This window comes from Balaenoptera physalus, assembly GCF_965194825.1.
Source record: "Balaenoptera physalus genome assembly, chromosome: 18".
NCBI lineage: Eukaryota > Metazoa > Chordata > Mammalia > Artiodactyla > Balaenopteridae > Balaenoptera > Balaenoptera physalus.
This window is the reverse complement of record NC_138899.1, coordinates 46,562,828-46,577,689: the sequence shown is the minus strand read 5'-3', so window position 1 is coordinate 46,577,689 and position 14,862 is coordinate 46,562,828. Positions and strand designations below refer to the sequence as shown.

The 14,862-nt window shown below is 32.5% G+C and overlaps 1 long non-coding RNA gene across 1 annotated transcript in view; it reads left to right on the top strand.

Moving 5' to 3' along the window:
- Positions 1-14,862, top strand: part of LOC309647945 — a 1,188,245-nt gene that overhangs the window by 927,908 nt on the left and 245,475 nt on the right. The window lies entirely within an intron of this gene.

Sequence of the window (14,862 nt, the reverse complement as noted above, 5' to 3'; positions counted from 1 at the left end):
TATTTTCTACCAAAATTTCAATTGATCTATATACCCAAACAAGAGCTATCACTTGACGAGGCAATGATAAATTTGAGAGGACGACACAGATTCAAAACCTATAATGCCAGAAAACTTACAAAATATGGAATTTTGGTCAAGATGGTTAATGAAAGTGAAACTGGATATATATGCAGCCTTGAGATTTACAAGGGTGAAGGAAAGAAACTGCAAGAAACAGTATTATCAGTCCTACAACCTTATCTTGCTTCATGGCACCATATTTACCAAGAGAATTATTACAACAGTGTGTCCACATCTGAAATATTGTTGAAAAATAAAACCAGAGCCTGTGGAGCTATAAGAGAGAATCGTGGTCTACCAAACCAATTAAAGGAGAAATCTAAAAATCTACAGAGGGGAGAAATGACATTCTTAAGGAAGGGAGAAGTGATTCTTATATGGAAAGACAAGAGGTTAGTTAACATGGTGACACATATTCATGACGTCTCCATGGCATCTACAGGAAAGGAAGACAGGAAGACTGGCCATCAGATAACAAAGCCCACTTGTATATTAGAGTATAATAAATATATGAAAGGAGTTGATTGATCTGATCAATATCTGGCAAACTTCAATATCCTCCAGAAAACTCAAAAATGGTATAAGAACGTGGGTTTCTATGTGAGTAATTGCAGTTTATTCAATGCGTTTAAAATTTATTGTAGCCTTAATGCACAGAATAAAATGACTTTCAAACAATTTTTGATAGCAGTATCTAGAGAATGAGTAAATGACCATTTTGATGACCATAGTGGTAGTCGGCACCTGGTCCTTCTTGTGGCATTTCTAAAAGAGCCCCCCACAAAGATTCACCTTGTTGACTATCAGGTAAAATAAAAGAATGCATTCTAGAGGAAATAATACCAACAGGACTAAAAAAAACGTGCCGCCAAAAAGTGAAGAGTCTGCTATTCCAGGGGAAAGTGCAGTGAAACACGGTATATTTGTAAAAGATGTTCTGTTCCCCTGCACAGAGGTACCTGCTATACTGCCTATCACATTCTAACAAAATATTAGAATGCTTTAGTAAGACATGTACAAAATTTCAAATAAATACATTAAGTACAAAAAAAAGTTGTTAATATTTACTGAAATGTGGTGTTTCAATATTCACTCACATAACAAATCGCCAGCCCCAGGCATTAGTTTCTATCAAAATCCCCCAGTCAATAATGTGTTTAACAAAACCAGTCAAAGTATTTTATCTCTATTCATGGACTAGTTCTAATTCATTGCAACAAAGTAATCTAAATGAAGATTTAAGACAAAAGCTGATTTTGTCATAACTGATTTTATTTCATTCACTATAAAATTAGTTACTGAAGAAAAATAACAAATTAAAGTCTAAGGGTGTTTATCCCTTTTTTCAAGTAAGTGTAGAAACAACATTGGCCAATATTATTTTACTTATAAAATGTCTGTTAACAGACATTTATTTAAAAACTCTTTTATTATAAAGATAGTATGTTTTAATAACCTGCTGATCTACACCAAAATATTGCTTGGATCAGCTACTACTTTGGGCTCCAATAATAGCTCTAAAACTCAATATAAATTTAGACAAATTCTGAAACATTTTAGTGATTTTTCTTTTTATCTAAATTTTACCAAAATATAATCACTGACACTGTGTTGCAAAGATTATTCATATTTGTTCATTGGAATCATAGTAATGCTTCATGCTCTTGGCTGACTTATATTTGAAAAATACATTTCCAGAAATAAATTGATATTAGCATACATATAGAATTGACTATTATGTCAATAGTGATTGACAAAGTTGATATGTTGCTGGGTGCCTCATTTTAGACTGTTTTTTTTTTTTTTCTTGTAGACAGAAAATGTAAAATAACATTTCAATTTTCCAATCCATTTAAACAGAGAAGAAAGTAATTATCTAGAGAAAAATGAAAAAGGGTTATGCAGTTAGGATATGATTGACATATGGCTAAAATGTGTTTCAGTTGTAAAATCAGGCCAGTATCAATAAAACTGTTTTGACTCAGTTGGTATCCTCAGGCTCCCTTTGCCCACATATAATTGATTTTAAAACTATTACTACAAAAGAAAAAACTAACACTTTGTTATGTCTGTATGGATTTCCACTGACGTAGCCCTATTGTTTTACTTGAATGCATTTGGGGGAAATGAAAATGTTACTTAAAGCAAGTATAGCTAATTTTTCTTAAGCATTTCCCATAGTGAAAAATAAACTTTGAAGCTTTGTATTTAATTATAATATAGAAAAAAAGAATGTCTATATATGTACATGTATAGTAACATAATAAATAATACACTACAAAAATAGAGTGTTATCAAATGCAGTTTTAGATACTAGAAAATTAATTATAAATATTTATAAAAGGAAGAAGAACAGAAGGAAAGTAGAATTAAAAATGGAGAGGGAATTTGTACTACATGTAGAAAAGATAAATAATCTGTGCAGAAAACTGTTGGAATGAAGAGGTTAAAGAAACTTAAATTCAGAACAGGAGTTTAATCAAAATATAAAATCACATAATATAATAACTGAGCTCCTATATATCTGGTGGAAGACATGGATTTAAAGAATATATTAAGTTTTCATTTAAAATGTAAATAAATGGAACTTTTTTTCAGGAGTTTTAACTTTATATACTGAATAATTATGAGGCTTTAAACTGAAGAGATAACACAATTTGATATATATTTTAGAATGAAAATTCTGGGGACAATATTGGGGATGAATTGGAGAAGGTAGGAAGGCATTCTAGACTGAATACATTTTGTTTCCACTGTCTTCTTCCGGAATCTCCTCATTCCTCTAAGGCAACTTAAGAACTTAAGAACAACTCTTAGTTCATTTCCAATTCCTTTTTCTTGATTTTGCTTCTTTTAAAGCTATGGTCACATTTTTCTTCTTTCTTCACTGCTGACTGTCTTTAATTCCTCATCTCCCTTTCATTCAAACTATTGTAGATTGACATGTGCATCAGTGTATATACTGGAACTGTGCTTAAGACGAAAATTTTTTTACAATTCAATTTTTATAATTATGAGCTACCAAAAGAAAATAAGTGAAGCCACATCAGTTCAAAGCACTTCATAAAATATCTTAGCTTTGGGGGACTAAAAATGTTTAAAAGTAATTAAAATGAATAATAATTCATTATTCTTAGAATATTCTATTGAAATGATGTATCACAAAATATAGGCATAAAAGCAAGACACAAATTTCAAATTGTACCTTATTTTGCATACACTTTTGACTGATTGAATTCCAAATATGAATCAAAAACAATTTCATAAATTATGGTAATGACATAATTTCTCTATTTAATACTGTGATAATATGTACCTCATGGGCTGATAACACTATGATGAACTTATTCTAATTAAAATCCTTGTTTGTGCCGCTTTTTCTCCCTGACTTCTTACATGGTCTTTGAGTTTTATATCATCTGGTCTGGAGTACCACTGAGGAAATGCTGATTTTTTTTTTTCCTCTTTTTACTTTTTACCACCACTGGGCTTCCTGCACACTTGTAAGTCACTGCAGAACCAGGCACTTCAGGGAAGTGATTGATGATAGCAGCCACTGTCCTTGACAGATTTTGATCCCCACCAGAAATTTTGCATCCATCATGTGACTGAAATATTCAGTTGTCCCTTGATGATTTAGTATCCCAAATCTTATGTTCCAAAATTTCTATTTGGAGTGAAAAATCTGTCATTTTAGAAAGGATGCAATAATTTCCATTATTTTTCAGTATCAGAAAGCTCAAAAGTAACCTTACAGTGAAAACCATCATGTATCATATTTTTCCTAATTAAAAAGAGAATAGCATGTCATTCACTTGCCTGTTGGTAACACCATCTTCCAACTAGAAGTCCATTCTGTGTATCAGATCACAGTACATCTGATGTATGAAATGCTCTGTACATCAACTTATGGTGTGATACAGAATATAAAATACATTTTTGCTAATTTAGTATATTCCTGTATTTTCCTTTGTCAATATTTACCAAATACTGTTTTTCAAATAGTTCAAGATACCAAGTCAATGTAATTAAGCATTTTACCATTAACTAGAAATTTTAATACAAACACTGACAAGAATGTAAAACTTTTTAAGTGAAAGAAAAGTGCCAAATTTAAGAAAGAGTTCAATGTTATGAATAAGTAATGAGTATACTTGTTTATTTTTCTGTTTATAATTTCAAAGTTAGCTTTGATTTCCTTGAAAAAAGAAAGTTTTTAGAAGAGACACCTAAAGAAGTATGAGATTATTAATATGACATTAAATAATTCACAGGGAGAGAATAACCAACCTAAACTAAACAAGGCAAAAATAGGTATTTTACGAGATAATATTTTGAAAAAATTTTCTATATAATTTTATTTTTTGGTAAACTCAGTGCTTAGTAGATGATATTTTATGGAGAGCTTCTCAAACTTTGGCATGCATAGGGTTTGTATAAAGTTGTTAAATCAGATTCCTGGGAACAACCCTGGAAATTTTGACTTATGATTGTATCCACAGTATCTTTAACAAGTTCCCAGATTTTGAAGATTCTTCCAGGAAGTAGACCACACTTTGAGTAGGACTTCTTTAGGATTCAAATATTAGAAGTACATAAGCAATAAAATATTAGTCCCTAGAAGACTGGTCTAGGAAAAAATGTACATGGCGATTCTCCTATTTTTCTCTAAATCATTCTTCATCAATGAGCAGTTCTGCATTGATAATGAGGCCTGCTGTGTCCAGCTCTCCTCTGGGTACAACTTAGTCCCTTTATTACAGAACTTGTTTTTTTTTTTCCTGGTGTCCAGGAAACTTTTGATATTCTGTCTTCATTAGTTTGTTCTTCTAACTTGCCCATTAATACTCTAGAACTGGTTTTCAAGCATAAAAGTTGTTAGACCTAAGTTCTTTAGTAACAGGTGTCTTGTCTGTCCTGAATATCCAGCCATCTCAAAGTGCCTGTCACCTAGTAAGTGTTCAACAAATGTTTATGGAATAAATAAATAAAACCTAAAATATAATTCATAGCACAAATTAGTTTGTCTTTATCTAAACCCTTACTCTGTTTTCCACAATACCTTATAAACTTTTGTGATTGAACTCACTAATGGCAATTATGATACATATAATCACTAACTTTCTCATTTGTTTACCCTATTAGAATGTTTTCTTGAAAATAAGCTCTGCTTTCTTCTTACCTCTGGAGTCCCAGCACCTTGCAAGTGATTGGTATATTGTATGGCCATGCTTGATAAATGTCTAGAGCACATATTGAGTGCACACCTCTTTCAGATTTCATTGTCTTCTACTCACTTTTGTTCTCAACTCACACTCTCAGGTCAAACTCTGCTTCCTTTAGGAATCCTTCCCTAGACCTCCAAGCTAGGTGACATTATGCCATTGTACCCATTAATAGCATTCTATTTTGTGTCTGAATACTTATCTAAATGTCATTATATATTTATTTTTAACTTTTGATTTCAAAAAAAAAAAATCTCCTACCTTGTTAAAGGTAAAAAATATGTGTTTATTATGGCTTATTATTTTATTGAATAATGCAATTTTCAATAAAAACAAGTTGAAACAATACCGTAAATTATTAAAGAATCGAATAATGTCAAAGCTATTATTCAAATGAGTAAGAACCAAATAGTAAAACAATGATAGATTTACTTTCCAATAGTGCCATATGTTACTGTGCTTTTCTTTAGCTTTGTTTCTAATTATTTATCTGCACACAATCCATAGATCAATGTGCTATTTAATTTAGAATTTCTAATAGCTTCCTGATGGAAAGTGTTTTGAGATACCAGTGATAAAAGGTTTACATTGAAATTTGCAGTTAAACAGTCCAAACTGTAGAATAACAGATAATTGGGAAAATACTCCAACAAAAACAAAATGAGTATAAGCAATTAAAATTTACAGCTGAACTAAGCTCAATATAATTATATCATAGATTATCCAGGAAATCAATAGCCATAACTTTATCAAAGAACCATCATCAAATGGACATACTGGGCAATGTAGATGTATAATGTGCAAAAAATTGAGTGCTTACATTAAAGGAACTCATAATTTTGTCAAAGGCTAAAATGGTTAGATATGAAAATTGATTGTAGGATATAGTCCAAATATAATTTCAAACAGAGTTACAAAATAAAGATATCTAGAAAAATTATTATTTAAAATTATTATTTAATTAAGATGCATAAAGATGAGAAATCAAACACATAAATGAATGAATAAATACAATATTTCTTTTTATGCCTATAATATAATTTATATATATATATGTATATTCTACATATATGAGAGAGAGAGAATGAGAATGAACAATGACTTGGCTGTGAGAAACACATGTAGGAATTTTAAATATTTCATTTTAGTTGTGAAGCAGGCAAGGAAGAAGTAGAGGATGACAGGGTAGAAAGGTATATAAGGCGAAGGATTGTTACCGAACTAAACTTCAGTCCACTCGCCTGCATGCAGTAAAGCTAACCTACTGACACTGGATTGTGGTGAAGAAATGTGCAGTGTTTATTGCAGGACACCAAGCAAGGAGTCCGGGGCAGCTAGTGCTTAAAACACCCCAACTCCCCTATGGGTTTCAAGAAAGCATTTTTAAAGGCAAGATGAAGGAGGGGGAATCCCAGGGTATGTGACCAGCTCGTGCACAATTCTCTGATTGGTTGATGGTGAGGTAACAGGGTCCTGTCTAAGGGGTTAAGATTATCAATCCTTAGGCACCAGTAGGTCTGAGGACTATCTGCTCATGGTCATCAAGTAGTTACTTTCTTCCATTTGGTGGTGGTTTTAGCATCTGTAAAACAATTCAGGAAATGTGCACCAGATACAATTATCTAGGTACTTCACAGAAGACCTAAAGCAGAAGATATGGGGGAGAGGTCTATCCTGAGGAGGGCCCTTAGGTCCTGTTGGGTTACAAGATGAAGGCATCTTGAACAGCATTTAAAGGATCTTGTTACTAGTTGTAAAAAAATAATAGACTCTATATGGAAGACAAACCCACCAAGGTTCTTTGAGTAGTTTATTTGTTGATATTTAAGCTTATAAAATTCTGGGAATAATCATAGGTATGAGTCAACTTGTTAGTTTAAAAAGTGAGTATACTTTTTGAGTCTAGATAAAATATTTAATCTCCAGCATAGAAGTATTACTTAGTATTATTTAATACATTTCATTCCATGAACTACTTTCATCCATTTAAGAGAATCTAACACTATAATTTCTATTCTAATTTCCCAGAAATGTTAGTATATTTTCAATTTTTATTTGCAATAAAAAGGGATTGAAACACATTGCTTACTAAAAAAAGATGCATCTTTTAAAAAATTGATATTAGAACTGCAAAATAATATTAGTGACCTAAATGACAAAATAAAAATTTTTTAATTACCTAATTGGAAGTATATTATCATTTCTGACACTCTCTTACCAGTTAAATGCTATTTTAATGGGTACTTTGTTTAGCAGCAGCAATGTCTCAAAGAGCAGCAAGCTGTGTAACCTTGGTAAGACTTAGGTGAAAGGAATACATATGACTTTAAATGAATTAAACTTTGGACCCTTCATGATTCCTTCAGTGATCGTACAAAAAATATATGAGAACAAAATACTTTTAATTTTAAAATACTGATAATTTCACTCTCTGCTGTTCAAAAAATTTATTAGGAATAGTGTGAAAGTGTTATACTACAGCAAAGATAACAATTCTGTGGAAATCCTTAAAAATAAATCTATTTCTATTATTGCAAGGGAAAATCATCATGAAATTGAAATGACAAATTATATTCCCCTGAGGCAACATTCCAGTAAAATATCTAAGCAATGAGAAGTCTAAAATAATTACAGAATTTTGTCAGGGTAGAAAAAAATGTTTATATTTAGAGAAAGTTTAAAAATGGACAATGGAGATAGAATAAACTTGCTGGCTGAAAATCAAATATGTTCTCTACTCCACCTAGTTGAAGCCCTTTTTGGTAAATACTGAGTGAGAGTGTTTTAAGGAGCCCTTGATATAAACCACCTGCGTTTAATATTGCTGTATCTTGTGTGTGCCTTTGGGTGACATATTACTTTGGAAAATATTGTGAAAAATTAAAATTATAAAAGCAGATGTATATTATATTCATGAACCAGGGAATAGAGATGTTTATATGGTATTATGATAAAATACTTTAAAAGAAATCAAGTATTGCACATACCCCACCCAAAACATGTCATAAAAATGTAAGAAGCTGGAAATGTTCTAGCAATGTAAAGTCTAGAATATTTTGTGGTAAAAATTGCCACAAAGAGGTGAGTTAGAGGCTGCAAATGAATTCAGTAGTATTAGCAGTAAAATTCTTCCTATGAAATTTGGGGTCCCTGAGCTTTGGTATATAGTTGAGCAATCATTGAAGAGCTTTGAGACTGAAAAACAGTTTGGAAAACTTGTGCCTACATTACTTGGATATGCATTTAATAACTGCTTGGTGGGTATCTCTTTCACTATGGGCAATTATAATTGATTAATCTATAATTCCCTAATCTCAGAATCCAAGGACATTGCCGTGACTCTCTATGTTCTCCACAATTCCCATCCTAGAATATGATATGCACACGCACACACACACACAGAGAAATTAGAAAGTTATTCACTGTCAATTTCTATAATGTGAAGTTTTCTGTGATTCTTAGAATAAATTACAACTGAATGGTACTCTCAAAACATTATTTTATTAATTATTTCATTAGAAAAATTTACTTCACTCATTTCAGACTTTAAGAGCATATTATACTTTTCTCTTTATTAAATTGAGTAATTAATAAATGACATAAACCTATCTCTATTTAGTTTTCCAATTAAAAAATTATCTGGGCCTTTACTCAGTGGAGATGGAAAACAGTTGCAAACTGTATAATTATGTTTGCACCTATTTAAAAAGATAAAAGAATATGAAGCCTCAATTCTAATATCAGACCTGCATATTGAAAGTTGCTCTATAAGACAAAGAACTCATTTTCTCTCAATTTAAGTAGAAGTTCATTCTTCAATATTGGTATGTTTGCTGCAGAAGTTAAAGTTTTTTTTTTTAAGTATATTTTTAAATTTTATTTTTTGAATGATTTGAAATTTAAACAATGTTTGAAACTTAAGGAAAGGTAAAATAACTTAGAATTTACATTAAATTTAAATGCTGTGAACAAAGTTGTTTAGTACATGGTATAAGAGCTTCTCTGAGGTTTCTTTTTACTTCATGTGAAGTCAAATAATACTGATGCTCTCATACAATGTTTTGTACTTCACATGGTGTATCAATTAATATTTGTTTTGTAATAAACCACTCCTCAAATATTAGTGTCTTAAGAGAAAAGCCATGTATTTAACTCATGATTCTTAGGTCAGCAATTCGGACTGTTCTTCTAGTCTGGGCTGGGCAATACTCAGCCTGGTTCAGTCAAGTTTCTGCTGGGCTCAACCTATGTCTGGGGCAGGTTGATTTATAATGGCGGGATAGTTAGGACAAATTGGGCCTCTTCCACATGTCTCTTATCCTCCAGTAGGCTATTCTTGTCTTGTTTACATGGTGGTCACAAGGCTCCAAGTGATAAAGGAGTGTGTGGAAGGTCTTTGAGACCTGGGATCAAAATTGGCATAATAGTTCACAATATGACTCATTCTGTGTCTGATTTCCCAAAGCAAGTCCAAGCCAGCTTCCAGTCAATGTTTAGAGAAATGAATTTCATCTACCTGTGGGAAGATGTTCAAAGCATTGTGGCCATTTTTGTAATCTACCACACATGGAGGACATGTTGGATGGTTATACATGAGTTTTTAACAATGTAGTCCAAGATCTCAAAAAGAGATCTTGTCTTTCTCAAAAGAGAGCCTGCAGAGTTACAGCAATGGAAAAGTACCTTGTTTAAAAGAGATTTCTTTTTAATATTTTATTCAATGAAATAAAATAGTTAAGGAGAAACCTATATTTCATGATCAAATCAATTTCTTTTAACACAAACATGACAGTGTAGGAAGAAACCAAACGGATCTCCTACAAACATTCCATTAAGCTCCATTGAGCATGTAATTGTATTTCCTGTTGCTAATCAAGATCAGTCGCCTCATCTAACATATTAACCACACACGTTGACTGCTTCATCTGTGACATGAAAAATCCCAAATGGCCAGAAGGCAAACTCAAATTTGAGTTCAATGGATACATTCATTAACCTGTATAATGGAAACTTTCCTCCCTTGGTTACAAAGGATTATAAAATGCAGAGGAAAAAGTCACAGTGATGGGAAGCAAACCTTTTTATTTTATGAGGTAGAAATGGTTTGCTGCATCATTCCTATTTCCATCCCTTATTTCCTGAATTTGAGTGTACTGGCTATATTTGAAACAACTCCTATATAGTGTACCAGCTAATAGCACAGACTCCGTCCTGTAGGACAGCATCCTACACTCATCAGATAGGATCTCCCACCTGGAACATAAACCAAATCTTCACAGGCCAGAGGACCATTTTTGTATTTCTGACAATGAGGGAGGGTAAAATCCATAAATTCTCTAATCTTCAGTTTGTTAAATAAACTTTTTGCTTCAAATCAGAAAATGTCCCATAGTTAGAAGCAATGTTGAATGGAATAAGATGATGAATAAAGCTTTCAACAAATTTCCAACTTATGGTTCTAGCAGAAGCATAGATGGCAAAGAAGGTAAATCAACATTCTATTCCATTCTATAAACCACTTCCATTTCCATAATAGTTTGTCTCCAATGTAATCAACCTGACACCAGTATATTCATTTGGGCACTTATAGTTGGTCACTATTATAGACCAGGAGGGCACTCAGTACTGACAGTAACCAGGACAATCTTGGTAAGAAAAATTCATATCACTTTTTGCATATGCAACTTAATTTCCAACTCTGTGCCTTCTTTGTTACAGTATTATGTAAATACTGTGGTGGCTGGGGAAATAAGTCAACTGACATTCACCAGGTAAGAGATCTTAGATAATTAAGAGGGTTTAAGTCTTTTTGAGCATTTACATGGGACATAGTCTCACTATTAACAGCTTATTTGAAGAAGTTTACTCATGTAATTTTCTCCAGAGTTCATTGTTTTCAATCATCTTTTCTAGTACTTATTCTTTAATCCTGTTCCTACAAATCCCTGACCAACCAAACAAATTATTAATAACAGACCATGGGGCTTCCCTGATGGTGCAGTGGTTAAGAATCCGTCTGCCAATGTAGGAGACACGGGTTTGAGCCCTGGTCCAGGAAGATCCCACATGCCGCAGAGCAACTAAGCCCGTGTGCCACAACTACTGAGCCTGTGCTCTAGAGTCCACGAGCCACAACTACTGAGCCCACACACCACAACTACTGAAGCCTGTGCACCTAGAGCCTATGCTACACAACAAAAGAAGCCACCGCAATGAGAAGCCTGCACACCACAACGAATGAATTGAGGTAGTAGTGTGACAAAAAGAACTGTTGGGGTAATTGGGTCATCCCTTCATGTAGCCTTCATGTACCTGTAAGATGTCTTCTGGGTCAAGCCACATACACTGGAAGATGGAATGATGTTGCCCACATATTTTGGTTTTATGAGTCAAGTAGCATATAGTTCACAATGGAGAGTTAGTAACAGAGTCAATTATTATTCCATGTTCTTGTTCTAATCTCAATGAGGACTAAATAATTAGCCAGAATTCTGTGTTTAAAGATGAATAAAACTCGTTGAAGAAAGAGTTAATTTGCACGAAAAACAACTGTTGTATGTTTCCAAAAGAACTTGTCAATGTCTGATACTTTATGTATCATGTGTTCTCTAAGTTAGTACAGCAATTCTTTCCAGTTCCACTATTCAAACCTAGCTGCTTTATGGACAATGCATTAGGTGGATTAGAGTTAAGCATTTCTTCCAAATTTAAAATATCTTAAGCACTATGCTACTTTCTTTTCTTCATTCAAATTAAACAATTTGCCTTTCCCTTTGGAGGGTATTTTCTAACATATTACAGATCACAACACCCTAAGTAACTTTATGAACGCAGACCCCTCACTTTCTGTGGAATTTATTGCTCAGTTTGGTACCGATTTTTTCCCAATAAAAGTATGTGCTATTTACAGCTCACCATATTATATTGGCATGATGTCTCAATGTATTGGATATGAGTGATGATCTATAAGATGATGAGATGCTCAAACGCTCTCCAGTGTAAATAGGTACTAATCCAGAAACATTATGGACCCTGGGGCAAAGTGTGGAAGGTGGCCTGCTTGGTTTAACAATTCCAGATCAACTGCTATAGATAAGATGTGGCTGTGATTTTTTTGTTTTCAAAAAAACTTTTTTTCAGAAACCACATCTCTAACAGCCACTGAAAATGGAGTCATTGTTTAATTATAATAAATCAAATTTATTTAAGTGTGGATGTAATAAAAAGTTCATAATCCTTGCATATTTCAAGCCTTTAATGAAATGTTTCTTTTGGTTAATCATGCTGGTAGGCAAAATGAGCTAGAAAGCTAATAGGGAACTCTGCCAGCGACTTTATATATCCATTCCAACTGTACACTTAGAAACTGAGAAAATAACCACAGGCTGTGTTTCCAGAACTACTGGATTCACTAAGTGATTGAAATACACCAAATTTGATTTGTCCAGGTGGCAATTTGGACCATAAGCTACCAATATTTTTCTTGACCACTAATTACTGAAACGATTGCCATTTTCCTTTCCTTGGTGCAGTTACCTTGGTTATAAGTGCCAGATACCTGGTACCTTGTACAAATCCCTTCAGGGAATGTCAGGTGGTAGATTTATAATATGAATTTTTGCTAAAAATGTGGAGTCATTTTTCAAGGATACTTTCCTCTCAGTCAAGGGTTTCCATCTCTGAGCACTGACATAAAATTGAGAAATTATTAGGGACCATAAATCTTTGGGATGGCTGAAGTTTCTGTTGTTGTTGTTTATCTTGTTTATTTTGTTTTGTTTTAAAATTTTTGGTTGACCAAAAAGTGAGGGAGGAAGATTTCTAGTTTTCCAGTATGATATATTTATTTATTTTTGTCCTATGATACCAGGATCAATTGGTCAATATTTTATTTGCCTACTGTTCTACCATTCTGATGACTATACTGATTCTGCTGTTCACTGTGACAATCACACCAATGTTCCTGATTGCTGAATGCTGCTACATTATTCTGGTACTCTGGGATCTCATCATCCCCAGTGAAATCAGGGAGTCCATTCCAGTGGAAATATAGTTCTTTCATTACTAACCTTAAAATTCTTTTCAATGATACTAATACTCCCTTCACCAATATATGTTTCAATACTACAAAATAATGGATATCTTTTGCACTCTCTTGTGGAACAAATTTGGATTTGTCAGAATGCACTGAATATGATAAATCTACTCAACATTTCTATCAAACTAATTTTTAAATACTTTTACATCAAGAGGTTTCTAAACTTTATTTCATGTTTCTATTTAACCCAGGTTTCATTTAACCAATAAAGTTTCAAATCAGAATAATTTTAGAAGTGCAGGTTCAAACATTAAAGTCAAAATCTCTAAAAGGTTTCCTTTTATTGATAATTATTGCATAGTCTCTCAATATAGAACATGAAAGGAGCATATAACGCTTTGGAAATGTCTAAGTCTTTGGAATGTAACAGAAATGGGTTTGAATCCATCCTCCAAAGTGTATTTGATCTATCACATTGGATGAGTTTTGGAATCTTTATGAGTATCATTATCATCAACAGAAACATCATTATAATATAAAATTGTATTTCATATAAAGGTCATTGTGAGGATTAAATAAATGTCTAATAAATGGCAATGTTATAAAAGCAAACTATTATTAAAAATAAAATGAAATGGTGGTAACTCAATTAAAATTTTCATAATTGTCTACCAGGTGGCTAAAGTGTTTAAATAGAATGTGTTAAAACCTCAGATATGATTTTTTTAAAACTATGTGATAGTTAAACATTCTTGTCTAAACCATGTGTATGCTTTTAATGCTAGCCATATATAGTAGCTAAATGCTTCTGAAACTGAATTCAAAAAATATATACTGAAACATTGCATGTATACAGGCAATACAAACACTACTCTTTAATTTGAATTACTGCACACAAAGCAGTTCCATGTTGACAGGTAACTATTATTTGTGAGAAGATGATATATTACTTTAAGTTCTCCTGACTGTCTTTATGTATATTTCTTTTACCCAGGATAGTTGCAATTTAATAATTCATTAAAAGATCATGTGCTATGCCATTTGTCATATGCTATATTTAAGTAGTCTATGCTATTTCCTGCTTGAGTCCTAATTAATTTAGCAAACACTTCGTTACCTTTCTAAAAAAAACTGACTATTTTAAGATTAATTATTAAACTATTGCAACATCGACAACTTAAGTATACATATATATTTTTCTTGATAGAAAATTCACAGGGTATAGGGCAAACTTTCTTTATAATATCACTGTATTCATGTTTAATTTTAATCTTTCTTTATAGGTTTGGCTTTGCCTTAAGCTACATAATATTCATTTTTAACATAGTGTTAACTAGTAGTTGAAAGATAATAACATGTAGCACTCAATGAAAGGAAAGCCACTTAAAAAATGTAAAAAGACAATTATGTGATTTTTTTTTAATATCACACAATGACTCACAGTTTATCCAGATACAAACAGTTCATTAAAAAGTGTGCACTCTCCTATTCTCAAGAGGTCTTCCTACATTTCACCTGCCCTCACAATTTTGTAGA